Source organism: Ovis aries, chromosome 2 (genome assembly GCF_016772045.2).
Source record: "Ovis aries strain OAR_USU_Benz2616 breed Rambouillet chromosome 2, ARS-UI_Ramb_v3.0, whole genome shotgun sequence".
NCBI lineage: Eukaryota > Metazoa > Chordata > Mammalia > Artiodactyla > Bovidae > Ovis > Ovis aries.
The window spans coordinates 171,368,010-171,390,791 of record NC_056055.1 but is presented as its reverse complement, the minus strand read 5'-3'; the positions used below and the strand labels follow the sequence as shown (position 1 = coordinate 171,390,791).

The window sequence follows — 22,782 nt, the reverse complement described above, 5'->3', positions numbered from 1 at the left end:
AGGAAAGCTGCAGTCCATGGGGTGGAAAAGAGTCAGACATGACTTAGCGACTGAACAACAACCCTTTTGTAAGACACATTTACATGTATAAGAGAAATCTGCATTTTTAACGGTATACCAGGAGGAGGGGGATGACCAAATCTCTAGAAACTCTTATCAATGGAGAAGGTACCCACAAATCTGCAAACCAAACCCTTGTTTTCTGTGCTTTCCTAGTAACCTTGCATAAGTGGCTCCCCGTTGTACCACATGTCACCCCCTAACATCTTTCTTTTGTCTTTAGCTGATGACGGTATATAAGGTGATGGCTCAGGCTACTTGAGGGAGTTACTTTTCCTGGGTATATCCCATGTATGCAGGAGGTATTCATATCATTAAACTTCTATTCTTCTCCTATTGATCTGTTTATTACAGAAGTGTCTCAGTCAGAAATCTAGAAGGGTAAGGGGAACTTATTTTCCCTCTACCACACAGGCAATGGGCGAATAGTGGAGATAAGAATGAAATAATTTTCTTTAATGGTAAAACTGGAAGACATTGAAAACTTGTTAGATATGATTTACAGAAGAGAAAGATATTGCACATTTTCCTGAGTCTGTCAACAGCAAATGGGAGGTCAGAAGGTGATTGATTTTGTGTGGCATGTGATACGTTGGGTTTTAGGTGCATTGAGATGGAGGTTGTCAAGAAAGGTGACCAGGAGACACTTGGCACACGCACTGGGGCCTTGGGTAGGAAAGGTGGACCATCAGTTTAGAGGTGATAAGAGCAACATCTGGATGAGTCACGTTGCAAATAGCTTCAGAGCATATGAAGAAAAATAAATCTGGATGGGGGCATAAAAGGATGTTGTGAGAGGTTCTGACACTATTATAGAGGGTGTTTTACAAAAGAAGATGATGTTTTGAGTCCTTCAAACTCCCTATGTAGGCAGCTGCCATCTCTGCTCACAAGGTAGAGAGTGGACTTGCCAAGACCCCATCTGCATTGCAGTGGAGCCCTGCAGTCTGATAAGTCCCAAGAAATCTAACATTTGGCAGAAGAAATGGCCCATCCCAGTGTCTATTTGGAAGTTTTGTTTTAATCAAGCACTTCATTTTGGATTCCTATCTGGCAGCCTTGAATGCAGGCAGTCACCCTTCTGAACTCTTGTTTCCTGACTTCCATCAGGGTAGGTCACATTTTCAAGGAAAGTTCTTCTACCTGACCCCATTAACGTTATCCTAGTAGATCTGGCATCAATAAATTATTGTTTTAGTCTGCTAAAGGATACATATTGTAGTCCATTTAAATTCTGAAAGGTTTAGACTTTGGCCTTAGTCCCTGAAACTTGTATTACATTAATTGTCTCACTCACTCTGCCCTACTTGTTACCATGTACACAATGGAAAGCCAATGTTATAATGCAAAGGAATGAGACATTATCTCTCCATCTTCTCACTCAGCATCCAGTGTCTCTTTCCCCCTTCCCTTTCCTGCTTTTGAATGCAATTTATTCTAAGTACCCTGAAGAGAGGCTTCAACATTTGTTGATACTAACTAGTTCTGACCTTCTCTGTCCCCCTCCACATGCTCGGTGGAAAAATTCCAATTGCAAAATAGCAAATAAAAACATTACCAAATCTCTCAGGGAAGCTAAATAAAGGATCAGATGCTCAGGCAGCAAACTAAAATACCATAATCCTCTCAGGCATATGTCTGACTTTGACAACCTTCCTATTTCTCTGATTCTCCTATTGAACTGACCTCTGAACACCAAGTCAAATTTGTGTCTTTTCACATAGAATCAGTATACGTCATCATCACCGGATGTCCCAGACCTGGATTACCAGAAAACCTGAAAACCAGTGTTCAACACTCAATTACAGTGTAAGTGCCATGCAGACACCCTCAGGATTTAAGATCTTCAGCTGTGCCGAAATAAACATTGACAATGTCTTCATTGCTGTATTTGCATTTATCGCTTTGGAGTACTGAGTTATATGATAAAATCATCCAGCAGGTAAATAGATGGAAACTACTGAAATGGAACAAAGGGCAAGGATTATGTATGGAAGGATGTGACTCTCTCTTTGCAAACAAGCAAAAATCCATCTTTACTGATAGAACTGAGGTGAACATTTCACAGGTTGATTAAGATTTGGAGGGCATCAGGAAACAGTTCATTCATGACAATTCAAGTTAAAATTTTAAAAGCCAGCAAATAGAAGAAAAACATCCTAACAGGACCAAGGCATATAAGTAGCCAACATGTTTTCCCTTAATAGAAATAAATTGACAAGCCAGGACAGAGCATTTCTGCTCCTTTTTAAATGGGACCGTATGTTCCTAAACACTTTACAAAAATAATATTCCCCACCCCCTCAACCCTAGAGCAGAGAAAACCATGTTGGCTTGCTATCTAAATGAACTGACCTCAGGAAACGGAAAAGCTATTCAAATCTAACAGGGCAGCCTAGAAACAAATTCCTGCATGGGAAAACTTCGGAAGCTGGATGAATGGAAATGTTTCCATGATCTTTTACCTCACTGGGGTTGAATCCTTTCCATCTTTTACTTTTAATTGGCTATAAGAATCTGGACTATTGGTCAGCCACAGTAAATTGCTTGGTTAAAAGCAAACAAACAGAACGCCAAACAGAAACTTGGAGCAAATTCAGGTTCTCTGTAGGGAGGAAAGAGGGTTGTGGAACACGACATTCTAAATAAAAACCCCTTTAATTTGTCTTGGATGTTGAAGTGGGGGGAGTTCAGCAAGTGGAGTTTGTGTGCTTTGCAAGCAGTTTCTGAAAATGACGATGCCTAGCCTATTTAACTCTTATAATTACCTGTCACCATGTGCTTCCAGGGACTGGCAGGAGAAAAGGGAGTGGCATGCCTCACAGTGCAGTGCTGACGGAGAGATAGAAATTGGGGATGTGCCTGCAGCTTGCTCATCCTGACTGTACTGAGTGGGGAGATATGCCTGCTAACATAGTCTCCTGATAGATAAAGCAGTTAAGTGGCCCCAAGCAATAGCACCTATGCTCCAAGGTCAAAAGAAAGTGTCAGGCAAGCTAGACTGCGCTGCCAAGACCAGGAATCAGAGACATTTCTATTTTTAAGTTCATTCAATTAATTTTTAATATATGAATCTCATACATTGATTCAGTTGATTTATTAATTTGTGTTGATTGTCTTTTTGTTGTAATGGTCAGTTCTACTTTAGATTTTGGGACTCTCATGCCATCCTACCTTTACTCCTTGATTGCAAGCAGAGTTCTCATGCAAACAAATATGAATGATTTCTTGGATGCTATCTCTCACTCCTTAGATATATTGGGCCATTTTCATGGCTCAATATTAGGTCCAATTTTTGGTCTTGAGCACATCTGCTTTTATTTATTTATAATTTTTTTAACATTTTATTTTATATTAGAGTGTAGTCAACAATATTATGATAGTTCAGGTGAATAGCGAAGGGACTCAGCCATACATATGCATGTATTCATTCTCCCCGAAACTCCCCTCCCATCCAGGCTGCACATACCATTGAGCAGAGGTCCCAGTGATACACAGTATGTCTTTGTAGTTATCCATATTAAATATAGCAGCGTGTATACACCTACTGTTAAAGGTATCATTCTTTCCAATGGAAGTGGATCTAGGGCAATCCAAGGCTGTCCAAGCCCAGCAAATTTGTCCTTTAGCTCTTTGACAATAGTATAAATTTGGTGAAAGGCAGTATGAATCAGAAGAATTGATTTTTGTATACATTTTCCATCTTAATAGGATGAGTTCAGAAAAAAAAATAAGTTCTCTCAGGTTCTTTATTTGTAAAACATGAGGGGTAATATAATGCCTCTCTGTTTCTGAAATTGGCTGTCAAGCATAAATGAGATACCATAAGCGAAATCATATTTTGATCTCTAAAGAGCTATGCAAGATATAATGTAACAATAATGGCAGGGACACATGAACTGATTCAAAGCAAATAGAAAGAACCAGGATAACAGGAAGGTTTGCATAGGTTTTATTGTTATGCTGGCTTGTCTTTGGCTATGTTCTCCTTTCACTCAAAATTAAAAGTTATATGTATGTGTTTAGTCACTAAGTCATGTCTAGATCTTTATGACCCCATGTACTATAGCCCACCAGGCTCCTCTGTCCATAGGATTCCCTGGCAAGAACACTAACCCAGGGATTGAACCCATGTCGCCTGTGGCTCCTGCATTGGCAGGTGGATTCTTTACCAGTGAGCCACCTGGGAAGCCAAAAATTTAAAGTTAAGGTGGATTATTTCTGTGTTTGGGAAATAGTTAATCTAGTATATAACTGGCTAAGAGTATTCATGTGTGTTCATTCATGCACTTATTTGTTCATTTATTTATTTGTTTTCTAATGGAGTTCTGGTCTTCCAGGAACCCTCACTCAAGTCTCTTTCACACCAGGGCTTTGCTGAAGGTTACATGAAAATTTAGCTTCTGAATAAAGACACTAGCTACATTGTACAGGAGGATAGATAAGACGTCTGTTTGTTGTACTGAATGATAGCCACTTTGAAGAAGGGATTTACATGAAGGTACAAGGAAATGGGATTTATAGAGGATAGCTTTGAATCTGTATATTTAACAAAGAACAAATAAGAGAAGGCATGTCAACACAAGGTTAAGACCTTAGTACAGAGAAGAGAAGCCCAAGTCTCATGTTCCTTCCACAAGTATTGACTGGTAAAACTGTAAACTAATGGGTTCACAAGAACAGAATATTTTCAGCAGGATGGAATATAGATAGGGCTGCCAATGCAAAATGAAACTTTGAGCCAAATTAATTACTGTCTATGAAGTATTGACATGGCTGAAACTTGACAGGTATATACAACTTGATCAGAATTTATATTGGCTTCTTGAAGAGTTGTATGCATTTTTGTTGTACACTAGAGATATAATAAAACCATAACCCAGAAATTACTAAATATAACTAGCTAAGTGGCCTGAAAATAATATAATGACCACAGCAGGCATCTATTCTGTAAGATGGAAGGAAAGACAAAACATTCCTTTGGTTCCACACTAGATTTTTATGTCAGTGACCTGCCTCTTGAGAAACCTGCATGCAGGTCAGGAAGCAACAGTTAGAACTGGACATGGAACAACAGACGGGGTCCAAATAGGAAAAGGAGTACGTCAAGGCTGTATATTGTCACCCTGCTTATTTAACTTATATGCAGAGAACATCATGAGAAACGCTGGGCTGGAGGAAGCACATGATGGAATCAAGACTGACAGGAGAAATATCAATAACCTCAGATATGCAGATGACACCACCCTTATGGCAGAAAGTGAAGAAGAACTAAAGAGCCTCTTGATGAAAGTGAAACAGGAAAGTGAAAAAGTTGACTTAAAGCTCAACATTCATAAAACTAAGATCATGGCATCTGATCTCATCACTTCATGGTAAATAGATAGGGAAACAGTGGAAACAGTGGCTGACTTTGTTTTTCTGGGCCCCCAAATTACTGCAGATTGTGATTGCAGCCATGAAATTAAAAGACGCTTACTCCTTGGAAGGAAAGTTATGACCAACCTAGATAGCATATTCAAAAGCAGAGACATTACTTTGCCAACAAAATCTGTCTAATCTAGGCTATGGTTCTTCCAGTGGTCATGTATGGATGTGAGAGTTGGATTATAAAGAAAGGTGAGTGCCAAAGAATTGATGCTTTTGAACTGTGGTGTTGGAGAAGACTCTTGAGAGTCCTTTGGACTGCAAGGAGATCCAACCAGTCCATCCTAAAGGAGATTAGTGCTGCGTGCTCATTGGAAGGACTGATGTTGAAGCTGAAACTCCAATACTTTGGCCACCTCATGCGAAGAGTTGACTCATTGTAAAAGACCCTGATGCTGGGAAAGATTGAGGGCAGGAGGAGAAGGGGACGACAGAGGATGAGATTGTTGGATGGCATCACTGACTCAATGGACATGGGATTGGGTGGACTCTGGAAGTTGTTAATGGACAGGGACGCCTGGTGTGCTGAGATTCATGGGGTCACAAAGAGTTGGACACGAATGAGCGACTGAACTTAACTGAACTGAACTGAAGATGAAATGATTAACGACTGGAATTAGAAACCAGGTTAAATCCAAATGATGCTTATCTTGAAATGGGATGTATGCGTCAACAGGATGTGGGATAGCATTCTACAGAAATCACAGCCAAACTCTAATTCTTCAGATTTTGACATTAATGAAGATGCCATAGTTCAGTTTCATTTAAGACGATTTGTTGAGGCTGTGATGCTTAGACAGAGATAGAGGGAATTGGGAGGAGCCATTCTGGATATAGAGCTTCCCTGGTGGCTCAGACAGTAAAAGCGTCTGCCTGCAATGCAGAGACCTGGGTTCAATCCCTGGGTTGGGAAGATCCCCTGGAGAAGGAAATGGCAACCCACTCCAGTACTCTTGCCTGGAAAATCCCATGGGTGGAGGAGCCTGGCAGGCTACAGTCCATGGGGTTGCAAAGAGTCAGACATGACTGAGCGACTTCACTTTCACTTTCATTCTGGATAAAAGATACCATAAGGTTATGAATAATATAATTATTTTTAATCTGCCACATTAATAATAACCATAGATTTTTTAATGCCAGAAAATATTTTCTTTTTATAGAGAAATTAGCTTAAGCGTAATTCTTTCTCTGTCTTTATCTCTCTCTGTAAAAAAACATGGATGTAACTACAACATGTCTGACACTAAGGACCAAACCTGCCACACTGTAGTATTAGTAAACTCTCTTTGTTCTCATCCACATTCCAGTTTGTATTCTGTAATCTGCATCATCCATTAGTATTGACCAGAGTTTGTAGCCAAGTGATATGGGTTACTAAATCTACCCAGCTCTCCAAGTACTGATCCCAGTCCTACTGAACATACATTGACTTTCTAGTATTTGGTATGGTAGTAGTCATTCAATATGTATTCCAAAAATCAATATTTCACCTTGATCTACCTTTGTACATCAGATTTTAAATTTTATTTCTTTGCATTGGAATATTAATAATAAAACTTTTTTTTTTTTTTTGGTCCACTACTGCATGGATACATTCAAAATTCTGGATTTCAAATACAGGAGTTTTATGGCCCCAAATCATATTCTTGAATTGCTTCTTATGCCCCAACTGGGTATTTTCACTTCTTTTTTGCTATATCAGATTCTGGGCAGCACAGAACATATCGGCCATTTCACTTTCTTTCAGAGTGATAATAATGTGTAAAATGCCCTCTGCTTATAAACACCTGTAAATGATGGATGCAATTGCAGAAGAAAAATTGATTGTTGTCATTTTCTAGGCTGAGAGTTGACTAGACCATGTCTCTATTGCCCCCCATTAAATGATCTCTCAGCTGCTGCCGCTGGGGTTAAAACCTGTTCCTTTGCAAACAAACTCCTTTCTCAGGGTATTGCTGTTTATCTATTTTGTATGCTTTACATGTTGATGATAATAGAAAAATTTCAGTGTCAAATGATCCTGGGCATGAGAAACAGACCTACTTTTCTTTATACAGCATCTCCCTCTCTTCTTTATATCAGCACCTCTTGCTCATTTTGCAAAAGACTTCTATTCTCCTGCCAAGTTAATATTCTTCTGTGACTCTTTTGTTTATTGGTGTTGCTTGTTTTCAGTTTGTCACAAATGCAAAGTCATCATGCTGATGAGTAGGTATTACTTTGTTCATGAATAGGGTTACTGTGTGAGGAGGACAGAGTAAAAGAGAATGAGGCAACAGGAGGGAAACATACTGTTTATGGGTGTTTACGTTTTCCTCTGCTGATTACTTTCAAAGCTTTGGAGTTCACATTATAACCTTTGGTTTAGGCATGTTTTTGTGGCTCTGCATTGATTGAGACACTGCCTGATTGGGTTGACTTTTCTTCTAGCTGAGAAGGTAAGGTACAGCCAGACAATAGAGTAGAATTGGAATTAGGCAGCATGCAAATTGTGTAAGTCAGGTCCATGGCCAGACAATAGCCCTTCACTCTGGCTATAGTTGATAACCTCCTGAAGGAAAGCCGTTCCTTGATTGGATTCAACCTGCTATTGCACATGCACAAAAGGCCAAAATTAAACAGAACTGTCTATGAAACAAAAGGAGAGTCTCTGAAAATAGCTAGAGAAAAAGCACATTTTTCTCCAAAACCTTCTGCAAGGGAGAACATGGCTCTTAAAAGAGCTTGCGGGGTCACTGGAATGTATAATTGACAATGGGTTTGTTCTTTGACCAGCAATAAATTGATGAGGTGAACTTTGATCAAACAATGGGAAAAAATATCCCATAAGGACAACAAAACACTATTCTATAAGGGAAAGGGGCTTGATGACTTAGTAACATGACAAACTGAAATAGCATAAGAAGCTCTGCAGAGCCACTTTTCCCCAAAGATATTTCAAAATTCACCTCGGTGGAGCCTTTCCTGGTGGCTTAGACAGTAAATGAAGGTAGATGAAGGTTTTAGACAGCCTATACTTGAAAGTAGATGAAGGTCTAAAACAGCCCATACTTGAAAGTCCATACTCTTGACAATTACACAACAATAGCATCCACCTGCAATGCAGGAGATGCTGGGTTCAATCCTCCCTGGGTTGGGAAGGTCCCCTGGAGAAGGGAATGACTAACCACTCTAGTATTCTTGCCTGGAGAATTCCATGGACTGAGGAGCCTGGCAGGCTACAGCCCATGGGGTCACAAAGGGTCAGACATGAATGAGTGACTGACACTTTTACTTTCACACAGTCCTTTAATTTGAGCTTCATTCATATATTCATATGTATTCATATATACTCTTGTAACTTAGATACTTTCTGAGGCCCTTTAAAGCAGGGCTAGGCTTATGGGAAAAGAACTAGATTACCGTAGAAGGGTAAATTGAAGAACTGTTGAGTAGAAAAGAAAGTTAATAGCCAGCAATAAATAATACTAAGATGATCTATAACCCAAATCAATTCAATTTTGTTTTAATTAGTAATGCTTTAAGTATTTGGCATTATGACAAATATTTCACATATGTTATTTTATCTGGCCCTTAAAATATAATCATGTAGCTATTTTTCTTTCCATTTTACAAATTAGGAATCTGATTAGAGCTATATTAAAGCTTGGTTCAGTGATGTCTATTTATTCATATATGTGTGTGTGTGTGTGTGTGCACACTCATGCTAAGTCACTTCAGTCCTTTCGGACTCTTTGCGACCCTATGGATTGTAGCCCACCAGGCTCTTCTATACATGGGATTCTCCAGGCAAGAATACTGGAGTGGGTTGCTGTGCCCTCCTACAGGGGATCTTCCCTACTCAGGGATGGAACCTGCATCTTGTATGTGGGTTCTTTGCCACTAGTGCCACCTGGGAAACCCATTCATGTGTGTGTGTGTGTGTGTGTGTGTGTGTAGGATTTCACACCCAGTAGATGGCAGAGATGAAGGTCTAAAACAGCCCATACTTGAAAGTTCATAGTCTTGACAATTGCACTAGCATTTCCCAAAATGAAGTCTGTAATACTAGGTCTTTAGAAGCAGTCTGCAGAAATATCTCTAATAAATTAGAGAAAGACTATAAGCTATAATCCATACTCTCCTTTACTCTCCACCTCTTTGAGCCTCATAAGATATTCATGAAAGTTCTCAGTTTAAGCACATATTATATCTTTTATATATAACACTTCACCAATATAATTGAGAATAACACTCGGTTTTCTCTAATAGCAAACTGAAGCACCCTCATCTTGCTGTGCTGTTTGTCAATGACTCTCAGTTTAAAGAAATAAGAATCAAGACCTACTAGGTCAAAGTCACTATGCTAGGCTTTGCTCACAAATACAGTTCTGCCCTTAAAGAGTGTACAACCAAGTGAGGGGTTAAGAGTGCATAGTGTGAGTGCATGGAAACATGTAAAGACAATAGTAATTGGTAGAGAGAGACTAATAGCAATGGAGGAAGTGATGAAAAGGTATTTCAGTGATTTTTGAGTTGTTTTCAACTGACAGTGGGTGACAGTCTATGCATACATGTCAATGCAGTATCTATGCCATAAGTGTATTTTAATCGCCAATGGTTTTGATATCTTCTAATAAAGAGGAAAATTTTTAATTTTGTTCGGTTGAATGGTTTACGACTGTTAATGGAGCATGATAATTATATGGTATCCAATCAGAGATTAATGTTGGGAACATGATTTGCTGCTATTAATACGTCAGATTCAGATCATGAGATGTACACTGACTATGTCTGTGCTTTCTTCTGAGTTTAATAAAGAAAATCATACCCAGGCCAGACATTTTGAGCTCTCTCTCTCTCTACACACACACACACACACACACACACACACACACACACACACACACAGATTTTTAAGTGGAATGTAGTTTCCCTGGGATTGGTAGAATAAAATTGCTCAGAATCTTTATTTGCCGTGTGTGTGTGTGTGTATGAGTGTGTGTGTATGAGTGTGTGTGTGTGTTGATCTAAAGGGGTACTTGAATACATGCTTGAATTACACTAGACAATGTGATAATTATAAAGCTCTCTTATTAAAATATTTTTTTAAATGTGATTAAAATAGATGGCTTTCTCAAGAATTTGTAACTTAGGTCAAATAGATTTGAAAATTGAAAACCAAATCTCTAAATAAGTGAGTCAGATGTTATGTCACAGAGCAGAATTCGTCATCCAAACTTAAACATTCACATCCTAATAATCAGTTTTTGGCAAAATGTGAATAATTTGCAATGTCATTCATGGTGAGCTCCAGGATTTTGCAGTGCTCTTAACACACATATATGGATTCATAGCAATAGAAGTGTTGGAGCTTTATTAATTTTTTTTGGACACTAGATTTCCTGTCACTAAGGACACACTTTTTCCAGTCTTTAGAGCTGTATATCTTTCTGCTAAAGGTAATTGCTGAGAATTCAGGTTTCACCTGAGGAAATTCTGGGAGGCTTAATGAATGGAATACATCCTGTTGACCTTTGAACTACTAGCCAATAGAACAACTACCTGATAATTTTGGGCTTCAATTTAGCGTATACAAAAAGATCAAGTAAACCTTACTGTGTTCTTTCTAGAACTCAACCTTGTTAAAGAACTTTCAGTATTTGGGTCCTAAACAGGAAGTCAGTATTTATACTTCTCTTTTACTATAGGTTCCTTGTGGAAGGAAGTCAATTCCAAGTAGGGTTGGAATTCTTTTAACATCTTCCCATTCCTTATCCAAATTAGACTTTCTAATCACATGTCCATTGCAAACTGAAATGACCACAGTAAACAAGTTGGAGACTCTTTGAAAAGGATTTACAAAGATCAGTCTGAAACTATCAAGGAAACTCTGTTGCTCCAACCAGCATAACCTATTCTATAATAGATACTATAATGAGGATCTGAAGAGATCTTACAGCAATATCTCCCTAAGAGTGGTCCAAACTTTTGACCATTCAATAGAAATTGAAGAAAAGATGTAGGTGTTCTTATTCAGTGCCATTCCATTCCATATAGAAATGAGGACTTGGAGATAGCATATTTGTATTGGAATGAACTGACTTAGACTGAGGAAGGAATGGTACATTTACCACAGTCCTTCTCAAGCTATCTGCTTAGATGGATGAAATTAAAGTCTCTTAACATTGAGGCTCAGAAGTAGGGGTTTACTTATTAGGGCTAAAATTCAAAAATAGAAAGTAGTGGCACTGTAAAATTGAGGAATTTTATGATTAGAAATCCAAGAAACATAACTCAAACTGACTTCAGATTAAGAATGATATTTACTTGCCAACATATTCAGAAAATATAAGGGATGGTCATATTCTCTATTACAATTCAGAGCTGAAATAAAGATGTTTGGATCCTGTCTACCCAATTTTTCTGTTTCTGTCTTTGTTAGCTTTGCTTATATCCATTTCTTTTTGTTGTTAATCTCATTTTAGCCCTGCCACCATCAGGCTTGTGTCACAGATTAAGAATAATAGCCATGAAATATTTCCAAACCAAGTTTAGCATCAGATAACCCCAAGAGAGGAAAATATTTTCTTTTCCAGAAACAATGATCTAATTATGTCCAAGGACCCTAATTAACTCCCCTTGGGGTTCCTATTTAACTTTAGGACCGATCACGTTAGCAGAGGGTTAAGAAGTATCTTGATTAGTAGGGTTAGGTCATGTTCCTGTGCATCTGGCCAGGGGATTTGTGTAAACTTAAGAATTCTCAGTTTTTCAAGAAATATTAGGAAAGGAACAGGTATAAAATGTGTATAAGAAAGGAATTGGGCAGAAAAACACAACAGATGCTTATTTTTGGTGCCAGTTTATGATTTTTCCCATTTCTGTGACCATTGGATGTAAGGTAATATATTCTCGCAATAATGAATTTAGCTGCTAAAGGATATATTGATAAATATAACTTTTGAATCTTGCTCTGGCTATTGCTAAGATCCCTTCCAACTTGGCGGCTTGTTTAAGAGAAAGCTGAGAAGTCAAACAGGGTCTCAAGCATCACTGAAAATAACAAAGACATATATAGCCTCATCCCCAGCCTGTGACCAAGTTTCAGTCCTGCCGAGAAGTTTTCCTTCAGATCCATTCTTCAGGCGTGGCTCCTTGTTCCTTTATCTCCCCTAAAACTGCTGCATTGAATCAAAGTTTTATTTCCCATTGATCTGATTCTTCTATCTTTCTTAGGATAGTTAAATATAGCAGCTAGAGCAACTAACACTTTTTTTTTTTTTTTTCTGGTAGGCAGCAAAGATTGCAAGATAGTTACAGCTGCTTTCTGATTATGAAACTTGCAGTTCTAGAAACTACCCAATGCTCATGCTCCTTTATCTGCCAAGGTAAGATATCACAGGTAGACTACTGACCAGTTTTGAACACACATGCTCTTTGCCAGTAGATTTCACACCTTCTTCCTCTACTCTCTATGATACAGGAATTGTGTGATGTATTTTGATTTTATGTAAAGTTAACCCAAATATTTAAAAAATAAGCTTGAAGTTATAATGAAATATCAAGACTACTTTGATTCTTGATGTGCATTTACAGATCTGTTAATTAACTGTGGATATTTCCAACTTTTTGACTTGATGTACAAAATATCCCTCAGTTCTCTGTATGCCCTTTGAGTGTTCATTCTTTGATATTTTCCTTTTCAATTCTACATGAGTTTCATTGGAAAGTAAACTGGAGTTAAAGCGCAAGAAGCAGGACAGTTGGAATAAATGTCCCCCTTGTCCCCTAATGTCTGTTAGAGCATTTTTAAAAGTGTCCTTTGCTACAGCGAGAGGCATAGCAAATTGTTTTGCTTTTACTTCTACAATTAAATTTGTAAAGGGTTGGGAGAATTTATGTAATGCAGTTAGATGAGAAGGCAGTCTTATTTAACTGACTGCTATTTGCAAACAATTCTAAATACAATGACTTTCCCACAGCCTTAATTCTTCTTCACTGGACCAGAACTTTAGAACTTCTTTGCATCAGTATAAGAAACAAGAACATTCTAGGATAACATATTTGGGAAGAAGTTCAGAGGATTTGTTTAATAACAAGCAAATACCCAAGACATCTTAGATGATATCTTTGATATTATTATTATTTTTCTTTAATCAGCAATAAGAACATTTTGGAGATTTATGATAAATTTTTTTTAAAAGACCAAAGTTAGACACACAGTACTCTGTACTTGGCATTTTGAAAACCGCAGTTTGCATAGCCAGCTGAGATGTATGATGAGTAATAAGTACTGGGCAGTCTGTGTGTACTAAATTTTAAATTTTGTCTTTTTTAACATGGGCATTATCAGAATGACTCCTTTCTCTTCTACTTCTGGGTGACATCTGTGTCATAGATCTGAAATGAACTTCACTTATCTCCTACTCCAAATACCAGCTCTCAGGGTTTCCTAAACAGTTATCACAATAGATCCTATTTCATTTTGTTATATATTGTATAACAGTCAACATACATCAGGATCTCAGTAAATATTATTGACAAAATGTGTTGACTGTGTAAACCACAATTTTCAAAATACCAACTCCCTGTAGTCTTGTACTAGAACATTTTGGGGGTCTGATTCCAGGGTCCAACATTTACTTTTTTCTCATAAATCCCTCAAAGTTAGCTTGCTAGCCAATTTTGTAATGATGTCTCCCTCAGTGATACCACTTTACAGTTAATATTAATTCCTACCCTTCTGATAATGGGGCCTAGATATACCTAATGTGAAATGAAGGAATGAACATTTTCTTTGGAAAACTGTGAAACTTGTTTGTGAATCCAACATAGCTCCTCTCAATGGAAGTTCCTGGTGTGGTTTAAGATCATGATTTTAAATTAGTTTCTCTCCAAGGGGCAGTGTTGTGACAATTGCAAGCCACTGTCCACACATTATGCTTACTATAATGTTACAATAAATAGTTTTCTTTTTTTAATATTGCTATTCACTGCATCTTTGTTGTTATTGTTCATGTACCTGGAGGCTACTTGGCAAAGGGTGCACACATGCAAAGCAAGAAACCCACAAACTCCAGTGCATAATCACCATCTAGGAAAGGCAGGCACTGTGACATAAATAGCCCTTGCTGTATGACTTGACTTTCCCCTGAAAGGTATATGCTCACATTCACAAATCAAGCTTTTAGGACAAACACAGCCCTCTGCTGTCTCAAAGGAAAAACAGTAAAAAAACCTAAGACAGTGTCCGACTCTGTGATTCCATGGAGTGTGTAGCCCACCAGGCTCCTCTGTGCATGGAATTCTCCAGGCAACGATACTGGAGTGAGTTGCCTTGCCCTCCTCCAGAGGATCTTCCTGACTTAGGAATTGAACCCACATCTTCTGTGGCTCCTGAACTGCAGGCGGATTCTTTCCTGCTGAGCCACCAGGGAAGCATGTGTGTGCAGTAAATATGCTCAATTCATCCCGCTGCAATCAAGGGGAATGTTAACTGTACTCCAGCCATGTAGCATACTAACGCACTTCTTCAAACTGTGGCAGAGTGTGTTTGTGTGTATGTGTGCAGGCTTGTGCCTATACGTGCATCTACAACTGCTGGAAAATAAATAAAATCACTCTTTAAAGCCAGACCTGAAATTCTCCTAGCTCACCTTAGAAAAGTTACTGAAAAAAACTAATGAGTAATCATCCCACTTTCTTTAAGCACTTAGTTTCTTTTATATTCTCATTTTGCTCATTGATTGATAGTATTTGGCTCCATATTCAAACTCTATAATACAACACACAAACTGGGTTTTTGTTGTTGTTTTTTCAGACTGGGTTTTGGCATCTTCCTGACCTAAAGAGGAAAATGAAGTCAATGTATGCCGCAGTTTTCTTAAGAGATGCTAGAGATAAGCGAAGCATAAAATTTTGTACTCTGTATGATGAAATCAAAGCTTGAAACACAATTATTAATAGTATGCAAAGTATTTATCAAGAAAAACAAAACAAACCAATTTGTGGGAGTTTATCATTGATCTGTTTACTTTTTCTGATTATATGAATTGAACTTAATTTCTACTGTGAATTCTCATGGGATAACCATGTATAATGTGTGAGACAGTGTTTCTTATAACATTTATAATATGTAGGATAATCAGTCTTTAGGGCTCTTTCTTTTAGCTCATTTAATTTCTATAAGCATTTTGTGAGTAACTAATCTATGCCAGACACAGTGCCCAGGATTAGGAATATATTATTGGTTTAGGTGCCAATTTCAAAGAATACAAAGTTCAGTCTGAATGATAAACAAGGTGACAGATTACATCAATAATGTGGTTTAGGTGCAATGATGTAAGAAAATAAAGGGCATAATGGATCCTGGTGAATGGAGAAACTGGATGGGTGGTAGATTAAAATTTAAGGGTAGATTTTTGAAACACAATTTGGCATTAGAGAATTTGATATTTTATTTTCTGATAAAAAATGGGGTCAAAATAATTGTTTTGCCTAGATGCCCTTTTCTTGCATCGAAAACTGAATAGGCCAACAATTCTTTCATGTTTAGGGAATAGGCTATGGAAAATATACTCATTCAACCATTCAGGTACTTATTGTACAGATATTTGCTGGACACCACAAGGTGTTCCAACTGTTTTCTATTTGTATACATAAAACCAAATGCATAAATTAAAAGTAAAAATAGAAAAGTATGTGAAAATAACATGAAAAGTACATGAAAATAACTACCATAATTGAAAAATTCTAGACTCTAAGCACCAAAATTTTAACTGTATTTTGCATTCATCTAATCATTGAATTATAATTCATTTGAAAGAAAAATAAAAAAATAGAACATATTCAAAATTAAGCAACCAGTATCATTACAGGAGAGAAAAAGAACATCCCTTCCATTTAATATGTTCAAAAATACACTTTTAATTTAAAATATTCCTAACCTATTCTTTCTCTGATTGACTACCTCATTAGGTGGATAGTGGATTCTACCCATTTGATTAGGCTAAAACCTTGTGATCATTAAATGGCTACTCGTTCTCACACTTGAGGCTGATCTGTCATTAAATATGCCTTTGAATTGTACTGAATTGTGACTTCCATTCATCTTTATGTTTCACATGGTTCTTTGCAGTAGCCTCTCAAATAGTTTCCCTATTCTACCCCCTAAATCCTCCTATTATCTCTTCTGTCCACCTCAGCTAAAGTAATGCTAACACGATACACATGAGACCTTACTACGTCCCTCTCAAACTTTCAATTCACTCTATTCTTGCCCCTCTATGTTTCAGCTTCCAGCCCACTTTCTGACCTCCTTTCTTAGCACATCTTTCTGTGATCACTGGCTTTCAGCCATATCATTCTCCTTGTTCGCCCTTAAACACACTCACCTCAAGCCCTTTGAGCACTCTGGCTAGCAAACTCTCCCCAAGGCTTACTCATTGTTTATTCCTCAGTTGCTGTAGATCTCTGTACAATTATCCCCTTAACCAAGAAGCCTTTCCTGACCACACCATATAAAATAGCATACTTTGTGTTTACTTTCTGTCTGTCTAATTATTATCATAAAGGATTTTTATTAATTTATCTCTGTCTCCTCCCCACCCCCACCCCTACCCCACCGCAGAAGATAAGGTTCATGTAAGTAAGCAAGTGGATTTTATTTTCTATTGTTATTCCAACACCCAGAAGAGTCCATTAAGAAAAACAAGGAAAGAAAAAACCCAAGTAAGCACTAAAAACAAAACAAAACTTACTTGTTGAATAAATGAATTAATAAAGTGTATTCAAACTTAGGACTGTCATTATCTGACCCATTTCATTGCCTTTTAGCCAGATTAGTCTCATATGAAAGTAGTTTTGATTTCTAAAATATAATTGGGATAGGAGGGATAAAGGTATCTTCATTTCTGATCTGAAGGAAGTGATGTGATGCAGAGTTAGCATATTATGCCTCACTATTTGGGGTAGAAACTTCATGGGGTAAAATCCCACACTGACAAAACCCCAGCAATGATTAATGTGGCTCACCTGTAACTCATAACCAGCAATTTCTCATAGTTCTCACGAGCAACTCTGCTGACTCTCAGAAATTATCCTAGTAAGCAATAAATCACAAAAGTAATTAAAATGCCCCCTTAGAGTTCAGTAGACTTCTTGTATTCAATTCCACACCCAGTTATCTAAGAGATACTATTGATTCAGATTTAGGATCAGAAAATAATACAAAGTCATTTGCATAAAGTATTGTTAAGATTTGTTATTTGCCATTTTTCTCTGCCTTTGTTTGGTTCCTATATTCAAGAATATGCCCTTAACATAGAATGACTTAGATGAGTGTTGGGCATCGAATGGCCAAGAAATAATCTACTCCTTGAAGGTATAAATCTGTCTTCATAGAACTGGAAATAAAACTTGATCTGAATATCAGACTTATAATTGAGCCCAATGTCACCTTAGCCACAAATAAGACATTGGAAAGGAAGCACATTAACAGAGTTGATGTGTTTCATAACGTTGGCTGCGACAGTCTGTGAGGCCAGGTAGTTCACCGGAATGCCTTTTAAGTTCCTTCCCCCTTCTCCCTCTGCCTCTCTTTTTTTTTTCCTGTCCAGTTTTCTCCACACAAGCATTGTGAAATTCCAGGAGTTACACATCTCCTCTTCCACCATCAGGCCAGACCAACTGCCTTTTTAGGATGCACACTTGCCTTGAAAAGTCTTCTTTTCCTTTGCGATGGAGGATTGTGAGGGTTTTTTATTTTTTTCTCTGTGTCTATTTCACATATGCCCTCTAAGATGCATCCTTTCCTTTGTGCCAGGACCAAGAATTGCTTGAGAGCAGGGCAGGGAGTGGGGAGAAGAAAGCCAGAGGAAGTGACCATTACAAGGATACTGGACTTCCGAATGTTGTATGAGAGGGGAGGCTTTCTTCTGGAAACCTGGGAGTTAGGAATCTTATTGGAACCTCACTGGTTGAAGCCCTTGTTTATTGCACCTCTCATTGTTCTCAGTTTTTCAAGATGTCAAGATGCCTAGAATTATAATACATTCTCCCCTGCCCCAGAGGAAGTTACTGGGCACTGAACTGTTGATCAATTGCCTTTTCTTTCTCCCATCCATATTCATCCTCCCTACACTTCTACACAGGAGTGAGAGGAAAATTAGGGAAAATCTTTTATCATATCAGATTCTCATTATAAAAATTGTGAAAGGATCAACTGAATAATAAATGAAACATGACTCTTTGAGATAACAAAGAAAAGTGCTATATCTATAAAAAGTACCATGTCATGATTTTCCCTTACAAAACACTCCATGCTGTCATAAAACACCCCAAGACTTTAGTAAATGTGTTTATTATTTCTGTACACCTCCCCAGGAATATTTTTAGCTGCTTCAAACCTCCTCTTTTTCTCTTTTCTGCTTCCTTCTTCTTTCTAGCTTGCTTATTTTAATTTCCTCCTTTAGAATTCTTGTTATAAGAATTTTTTTCCCAGTTTGCAGTTTAACAACTAGGTCAGATAATGTAAGTGTTAGAAAAGACTTTAGAGGTCACCAAATGCAGAGAAGAGGGAAAGCAATGGATGAATCTTGGAAGGCAAAACTTATTGTGCAAGTTACTTATTATTCATACTGCAAAAATAAAAAAATGTTAAAAAGGCTAGAAGCAAATCCTAGGAACTTCTTTGTGTGTGTGCACATACTTTAAACAAAACAGCTGGAAACAGCCACACTGAAACAGCTACAGAGTTTCTAAGTATATTATTTTTCTTCCCTAAAGAAATTGTTTCAAGAATTTTCTGCCTATTTTCGGTCTGCTCATATTCTGGTTCTACAGGGAAGTTCATGGCCTGAATGGGCATGGAGGAAATGACCTGTGGGACAGAGTTGCTCATCTAATTGATGTGAGCATTGAGCATTAGTGGGAACCATGGTGCCAGTACAGGCAGAGAAGACGTGATTTATTAAATAGATCCTGGTGTGTTTTTGTCTCATACCAGGAGCTTTCGCTTTCAAAATGTATCATAACATATTCTCCTGGTTCACAAGAACTGGGTGAGGGGGAGGTAGCAAAACTTGGTGAATCAGGCTGCTCAGGGCATGATGTGGAAGAGAAGCGAACAGAAAATTATGAGGAGGTTTCTATTTGGTGTTCATTACTCTTGACATTTCCTGCGAGCCAACATGTTGTAGCTGATGTTCAGTTGCTGAAGTCATGTCTGACTCTTTGTGAACTCATGTACTGTAGCACACAAGGCTCCCCTGTCCTTCACTATCTCCTGGAGTTTGCTCAAACTTATGTCCATTGAGTCAGTGGTGCCATCCCACCATCTTATCCTCTGTCATCCTCTTCTTCCCCTGCCCTCAATCTTTCCCAGAATCAGGGTCTTTTCCAATGAGTTGGCTCTTTGCATCAGATGACCAAAGTATTGGAACTTCAGCTGAAGAATCAGTCCTTCCAATGAACATTCAGGGTTGATTTCCTTTAGGATTGACTGGTTTGATCTCCTTGCTGTCCAACAGACTCTCAAGAGTCTTCTCCAGCACCAGAGTTCAAAAGCATCAGTTCTTCATCTCTCAGCCTTCTTTATTGTCCAACTCTCACCATACATGACTATTGGAAAACCATAGCTTTGACTATATGGATTTTTGTTGGCAAAGTGATGTCTCTGCTTTTAATATGCTACCTAGGTTTGTCATAGCTTTTTTCCCAAGTAGAAAGTGTCTTTTAATTTCATGGCTGAAGTCATCAACAGCAGTGATTTTGGAGCCCCCAAAAATAAAATCTGCCACAGTTTCCACTTTTTCCTCATCTATTTGTTGTGAAGTCATCAGACTTGATGCCATGATCTTCATTTTTTGAATGTTGAGTTTCAAGAAAGTTTTTTACTCTCCTCTTTCACCCTTATCAAGAGGCTCTTTAATTCCTCTTTGCTTTCTACCATGAGTAGTATCATCTGCATATCTGAGGTTGTTGATGTTTTTCTCCTGGCAATCTTCATTTCAGCCAATATATACCCATATCATAACCTCAAAATCACTGCAGATGGTAATTGCAGCCATGAAATTAAAAGATGCTTGCTCCTTGGAAGGAAAGTTATGACCAACTGAGACAGCATATTAAAAAGCAGAGACATTACTTTGCCAACAAAGGTGCATCTAGTCAAGGCTATGGTTTTTCCAGTGGTCTTGTATGGATGTGAGAGTTGGACTATAAAGAAAGCTGAGTGCCGAAGAATCAATACTTTTGAACTGTGGTGTTGGAGAAGACTCTTGAGATTCCCTTGGACTGCAAGGAGATCCAACCAGTCCATCCTAAAGGAGATCAGCCCTGGGTGCTCAGTAGAAGGACTGATATTGAAGCTGAAACTCCAATACTTTGGCCACCTGATGCAAAGAGTTGACTCATTGGAAAAGACCCTGATGCTGGGAAAGATTGAGGGCAGAAGGAGTAGGGGATGACAGAGGATGAGATGGTTGGATGGCATCACCGACTTGATGGGCATGGGTTTGGGTGGAATCCAGGAGTTGGTGATGGACAGGGAGGCCTGGCGTGCTGCGGTTCATGGGGTCGCAAAGAGTCAGACATGACTGAGTGACTGAACTGAACTGAACCTATACTTCAGACTCTAGCAGTGATATCTTTATAAGTCTAACAAGACTTTTGTTTTACTCAGACTCTGAAAAATAAAAATTTATTAATTTACATTATACCTAATATGTTTATATGTTATGTATGATAAATAGCATTATACATTATATTAATCATTCTCTTAGTGGGGGACCATGTATGTAATATTATCTCATAATATTATATAATAAATATTAATTTCTGATTAGTAGAGTACTTTTGAGCACTTCAGTGCTCACATAGTTGGACATCTAAGATCACATGTGAAAAAATGTTTTTAGACAGTTCCCAATTATTGCCAGAATTTTTATCTTTATTCTGTAGCTGGAGAAGCTGAGATTCACATAGCTAATCAGGGACAAATCTGTAAACTGGTATTTTGACTCTAAATCCAGTGCTATTTCTGCCATATATTTCTATATTTTGAAGTGAAAAACTAACACAGAATGATGATAGTTAGCAATAATTACTGAGTTGCTGGAGGGTGATTGTAGCAGTTGTTTGTGTTTAAAATACTGCTGTGCAGTGGAACGGATGTACAGCAAAATTAATACTGACTCATTTCCTTCTGACGCCTTGCTCTTTCATTTACAGGCTGTATGTCAATGAAAAAAAATTGCTTCTTCTTCCTTGGATTTCTTTTTATACTTTAGTAAAAGCTGTAAAGGTGATGGTTTATACCATTGAGTGTCCATGCTTTTTAGGTACTTGCTGTGGGCTGGGCACTGCTCTAGGCACTAAGACTAAAATGAGAAACAAGGCATGAAGCCCCAAAGGGCTTAAAATCCTCTTGAAGGAATTAGAGTAGATTAACTCTTAAGTCCCTCCAAGCTTTACATTTCTAGAGTCTAACAGTGTCCAAGGTAATCACAATGTGTGCTGTTCATTATTGGTGATCTAGACAGACTTTGGGGAATTTAGAGAAAGTCTGACCAGAGGCATGGTCACCATTGCCATATACAGAAACATCTACCTTGCACTGGGGTATTTTCTCATGGGCAAATCAAAGCTACTTTAGCAAAGCAGTTAATACAAGAAAGCAAGCTCTAAAAGTGTTGAAAATGAGCTGTGGGGTGGAAATGGAATAGATGCAGAGAAAGGAACATTGGCAGAAGCAACAAGATGAGTCAGACCACTAATCCTTTAGGTTTGTCTTCATTATGAATTGCTCTGCCACTGTTCTCTTCTTGCAGTCTAGTAGTGTTTAGAGTTGGGAGTGAATCTTTCCCTGAAATCTCAAAATTGGGCCTAGGCTTTCCAGGCACTAGTGGTAAGGAACCCACCTGCCAATACAGGAGATATAAGAGACATGGGTTCAAGCCCTAGGTTGGGGAGATCCCCTGGGGGAGGGCACAGCCCTTCACTCCTGTATTCTTGCCTGGAGAATACCATGGACAGAGGAGCCTGGTGGGCTACATTCCACAGTGTCATAAAGAGATGGACATGAGTGAAACTACTTAGCAGTAGTTATTTTGTTTCCCTCCAGAAATTTTTACCCAGAGGTTTCACAGTGCCTCATGGGGACTGCACAGAATGCAACACCTTTACTGCTGGGAAGATAAAGTCAGATCTGAAGTTCAAGGAAGCTTTTTTTTTCCCCCAAAAAAAAACTAGTAAAGAGAGAAAAAGCTATATTTATATATACTACTTAAAACATGTGTGTGTGTGTGTTTGTTG

The 22,782-nt window shown here is 38.2% G+C and overlaps 1 long non-coding RNA gene across 1 annotated transcript in view; it reads left to right on the top strand.

The window, feature by feature from the left end:
• Positions 1-15,407, top strand: part of LOC132659262 (uncharacterized) — a 96,235-nt gene extending 80,828 nt beyond the window's left edge. Inside the window, exons 2-3 of the long non-coding RNA XR_009599482.1 lie at positions 12,763-12,857; positions 15,290-15,407. This is a non-coding gene — a long non-coding RNA (uncharacterized LOC132659262). The remainder of the gene's footprint in view (positions 1-12,762; positions 12,858-15,289) is intronic.
• Positions 15,408-22,782: the final 7,375 nt, after the last annotated feature.